Below are 5,844 nucleotides of genomic sequence, written 5' to 3' on the forward strand. Positions count from 1 at the left end.
TCTTTCCCTTCCCTGTTCACCTTTTGTGGGTGTATGAGTGTGTCTCTAGCTTATTTGTATACATGTGATTTTGGACTGTTGGCTCCAGGCTTATTACTTTAAGTTGTCTTGTGCTTCAGCGCTAATCCCTGTTTTCTTCAGGGAGGGATAACAATAATACAACAAGATCCAGAAGTACTAATGAAATCCTATCAGGTTCCTGCGTCTGAATGTCAGAGAGAGAGGGAGCGAGGGAGAGGCGAGGAGACAGAGTGTGTGAGGTATTGATTGAATAGAGACTAAAGTGGGAGAGAAAGATAAAGGGGTGGCGAGGAAGATGAGAAAGGCAAGGAAGTGTAGTCATGAAGAGAGACAATAATTACTGAAAAGTGAGGGAATAAACAGAGTGAGAGTGAGGTTTGATGAGAAATAATCAGAGACAGTGAAAGGAAAAAGAAAGGGAGGAAATGGATGCCAAGCGAAGAGATGGTGCAAGTTAGTGGATGCGAAAGTTGAGTATGAATGGAGACGGAATGTTTTCTCTTCAGTGACCGAGCAGGCGGCAGCTAAAACACATCAGCTCTGACTTGAATAGGTTTCAGACCCAGACCAATTCTCCCTGTGTGTCTCCACAGACCCTCCATTCGCCCCTGGGATTGAATTAGGCCTGCCCCATTATACAGTTGCCATGGGGACCCTGACACCTCCACTGACAAAGTGAGAGCCACGCAAGGCTGAGTTGCTGATCAGAATGTGCATGTGTGTGTTGTGTGAGTGTACACATGTGTTTGAGTCATTTACAGATATGTGTGCCTGTTCACTCTTGTATGTGTCTGTCACTCACAATTTATGAACAGGTTAAATAATTGGTTCCTTTTACATATCTTCAGATAATATAAATGGTTTATTTTTATTCATAATCCCTCCCTTTTTTGATATAATTTATATTTTACAAGTTTTTAGTGCACACAAATATTGCCAACCTGTGAAAACCATGTACCTTCAAAATGTTAGCTTTTCATGAGTTAAGAAAAACAACCCACTTTAGATAACTGAATATAAATGTTGGTAACTGTTTACTTAGCTAGAGAAGGAGAGGAATTTTCTCAACTCATAATGAAACATTTTACTTTTATCTAAAAGTTAAAAAAAACTGCAGTACATCACAAAATTTGAAGACACATTGGTTTCCACTGGACAGCAGTAGGAAGCCACTTAAAAACCAAAGGAAGATCCATAAACAATCATAAAGCAAAGAGGAAGGCCAGCTATATGCATATACTGTACATATACATATATATATATATATACTGGGATGGCGGTGGCTCAGGAGGTAGAGTGGTTGTCCCCTAAACTGAAGGCCGGCGGTTAGATTCCTGTTCTCCCCATACTACAAGTTGAAGTGTCCTTGAGCAAGCCACTGAACCCCAAGTGTTCTTGCAGTGACAGCGCCACCACGGGTATGTCTGTGTGTGTTTGAGTTGGCGCCGCAGATGGCTGCCTTGGTTATGTACCGGAGACAAATTCCTTGTGTGTGTTACATACTTGACCAATAAAAGTGATTATCATATACATATTTTTAGATGAAAATGTTTAATATGTAATCTTTAAATTATAAAGCATCAAAAAGACAGAATTACTCCACACATTTCTAGAGACGAGCGTTATCAGTATTATGGTTACTTGGGGACAGAAGTACTGTACAACAAACTGAATATTACACGCATGTGACATGTTATGGTCTCAGAAGTTCTAAATGACCAACACATTAACAAACACTTACTTAACACCCAGCAGTCAAGTGAGAGTGAATCAAAACAATAAAGATACATCCTATTAAACTGAAACAATGATTTGAAAGAAGCCAATTTACGCTAAAGTAATCCGGTATAAATTTGTGTTTCCAAGTCCCTGTGACGTGCAGACACACTTGTCAATTAACTTTTAGAAAATGTATTCATGCATTTATTTATTTCTCTGATTTTAACTCTGTCCCCTGAGAAAACCAGCACTTTGCTGTTTATCCTACAGTACACACCCATCTTCACTGCACACACACACACACACACACACACACACACACACACAAAGAATTGGATGTACCTTGTCTGTCTTCTCACATTGGAATTTTGTCACCGGCGTAGTTCTAATAGATGGCCAGAGAAAGGATGCCACCCACAGCACCATCTGGCTAATGCCCCGTCCTCTGCTTATGAATTACACTAAATTGTGCCCAAGAGAGAGAAGCCACATGTTCATTAAGAAAGCTGCAGGGGTTTTAGAGATCCCCTGAGTCGCACCAAACGAGATCCATGTCACAGGACGGTGTAACACACAACACAGTGCCATGAAGGGGAAAAAAGATACAACCTTCTCCAGATTTAATAGGATGCATTCATCAGGCAACCCTGACTGAGTTCTGACAGGGTTGGTTTTCTATTGTTTCACCACTGTTCTGTCTGAGCTCAGTACATACAGTGTGGTTAGGCTGCTTGGTAAGTCGTGCTGTTTCACAGTCACATTGTGGGTTGGGCGAAATCAAGAAAAACTGCAGTGATGGATTTTACCCCCAAAATCAAGTGACACCTGGACCTGAAATGAAATAAGGTAGCCATTTTGTGCCAGAATGCTTACAACAGCAGCCAGTGTACATAAACCACCATTATCTGTCTTTATCTGTGTCTAGACCATCATGAGACCAGGCTAACTGCATCTGTCAGTCCCTGCAAAACCTCCTTGGTACCATAAAAAATGAACTGGCCCCCCTCAGTAAAGGAACTAAAGTGACCCAAGTGAGGACCCACAGGAAGATATGGGGAGAAATTTTTTAAAAAGCTCTGCAGTTTTTTTTTTTACAGTGCTTTCATTCCTCCATGGTGTACGCCATGCATCGCCATGCAGGCAGATGGGGGAGGTGGAGGTAGAAATAAAACATGCATGAGTCGCCTGCAGCCCAGGAAAATAATTACTGTCATTTAGCAGACATGTAGAGGAGAGCAGCGCAGCCCAGTCTGCACACATTAAACCGCCACACCGTACAGAATACCGATGAACTGGAGGGAACTCAGAGAGGGAGGGACACACTGAGTGGGAGAGAGTTGTGTGAGAGATGGCACAGTGTTTCCTTGTTTGACGGTAATAGATGCCACAGTTTATTTTGGAGATGTTTTCATATGTCAGTCTCAGCTGACATAATCTTTACACAAGAAATTAAACAAAGAAGCATTTCTTTTCACCTGACTCCACTCTGGTGTATAGCTCTATACCTTATGGGCCGCTGTTCTGGATCCAGTAGACTCATAGGACACAGGGAGTAACGGTATATTTCTATATAGATCAGAGAAGAAGGTCTGACCTCTGTGTCTTTGCTGAAGCTAAATCATCCTTCTCTTTTCTTTTACTCTGTCACTCATCTCTCTCTCTCCTCCTCCTCCTTTTCCTCTATCTGTTCATATGCCAGTGGAGGTCAAATGCGTGAGCAGCTCCCCGCCTGCCTCCCCTATCGTTCTTTATGGCTGATCCAGTGGCAGAGCTTTCATTACCCTGAATTATACGCTGCAATGATTACCTCTCCCCCCGGCCAATGCGGGACAGTCCTGGCCTTATCATCTTATCATCTTACCCAGGAGGAACGTAATGCAGGGAAAGCTCAATATATAGCACAACATCTGCCTCCAACATGACTCCACTGCGGATCTTTGAACTTTACATCCTCCCAGCCACAGACTGTGATGTATGTGGTGCACCAGTGAGATCACAGGGATTTTTTTGTGAAGAGTTATAATGAACTGCAGAGGCGTACTGTCTGATCAGACTATGGGTATTCTATGTAGATCTATATATATTCTGTAGGACTGATTTGACTTACTGATGCCTACATGACTGAAACTAATAAGTTATTTTCTCTGAAGCTAAAGCAGAAACACACCATGTCCTGTGAATAAAACTGCAGCTTCAGCAGGGTTATTTGTAGTCTTTTTTTCTTCCCATCTGGTTTTGATGTTTGAGGAAAACCCAGCAATAGCCTAAGCACAAAAAAACATGGTTACTAAACTAAATATTTACCCATTATTGCTGCTGATTTTTGATTTAATTGGTACAAATTATACCCTGAAATCACTTTCTGTGGTTGTTGCTCTTTTGCTCACCAACACATTCCACATGTTTATTACCATAACTGAGTTGCCACTGTGAAGTCTGATAATCCGAGAAATCAGCAGGGTGTTTAGATAGCAGCAAGCTTTGGCAGTCTGGATATATTGTACTTTTTCACAACTTGTTTCTGAGTGGGCACACTGAGAGAACCTGTGCCGTATCATGGTGTAACTATCAGTGCAGGCACAGAGGGGAGTAGCAGACAAGGACTGTGACACGCTGCAGAAAGCTTCATCAGCTCGGTTACAAATCAGAATTACATCTCTGGGAAGCTGTAAAAGTTTTACTAATGTCTTTCTTCTTATCATATGACACAAAAACTAATTAAACTAATTCTTCCTTCTTTCAGCGACACAAACTATTTTGTCTCACTTCCAGGGAATGAGGGGGATGAGATGACAAGTGAAAGTGAATTCAGTTGAAGGCCATAGAGCACAGATCATTCTCAGCCATCAGCTCTATCAGTCAGCACAATTACCAAACTTGTTGTGCTGTACCATGACCTGAGTGCAAGAACAGACTCAGTGGGGTAGTTGTTGATAGGATTTGGATGACATACACATATACAGACACACATATTACCACCCCCCAAGTGTGCTGCTATATCAGGCTGCCAGGCAGGGAGTCAGGGAGCAGTAACAGGGCTATTAGGACTCCCAGAGACCCTATCGATCTCCTCATTGATCCCCTCCTGCCTTAGCTAGTCCAGACAACTGGGAGGGTTTATACAGCTACTACAGGAAAGAGCAGCAAAGCACTACAGGTAAGAGCACATGTAACAGCAGAGGATGAACATGGTACTAGCAGTAAAAGAGCCACTTAGAGGACGAGACAAAAAGTCACAGAGAGTCTCAGTGGGAGTGAAACTGTGAAAAGTTTCAAACTTTCCTGCCTTCCTTCCATCGTTTATCTTCCTGCTTACCTTTTACTTCCCATTTTCCCTGAGTTTCTTTCCTCCATTATCAAGTTTGAAGACAAACATTTTCTTTCAACATATATTGCTCACATTTGAGAAATCTCTTTTACCTGTAATAGCATCTTCAAAATGATAAAATGACACCATAGCTTGAGAGTGAAGTGAATGGTTCGACAGTATAAAGATGTTATCCCACAATTGCAGCTGAGGAGATTTATAATCTGTGACAGTATGGGGAAAATTTTTAACCACAATCCCCAGTGTGATAGAGTATTGTGGTTATCAAAACCAGGAAGGTTGGAACTGTCACCCTGCCTCCAAACAGATGCACCCATTGGTCCTACTGTGGTATAAAGCAGTAATTGTTTTAAGGTATATATTTTAACTCCCTGCTCTTAAATTGTTTTTAACCAGTCAGTGCTGCAGGGCTCCTGCTCACTAGCCACTGGCAACAGTAACAGAAAAACGTGAAACACTGCCTCCAGTGGATGTGCAACGGTACTACTACTGCAAGTAACTATTGTATTTGCATAAACTGACCCTGTACATATTACAAAAACATCTAAACAATTCAAAAATTGATGTCTACTTACTTTGTTCTCAGATTTGGTGACCACATCACAAGTGAAGTTGTGTACTGCTGAGTGTGCAGTCTGACCATGATGTGTATTAATGACTGAGGCGATGGCAGGTTCTCATCAGACTCCTGCTGATTAATAACTGGCCCTTCACTCCTTTCCTCACAGCTAATGCTCTCTGTCTCTCTCTGTCTATAATTATCACTCAATAATGAG

Source organism: Monopterus albus, unplaced genomic scaffold, assembly GCF_001952655.1.
Source record: "Monopterus albus unplaced genomic scaffold, M_albus_1.0 scaffold20.1, whole genome shotgun sequence".
Taxonomy (NCBI): domain Eukaryota; kingdom Metazoa; phylum Chordata; class Actinopteri; order Synbranchiformes; family Synbranchidae; genus Monopterus; species Monopterus albus.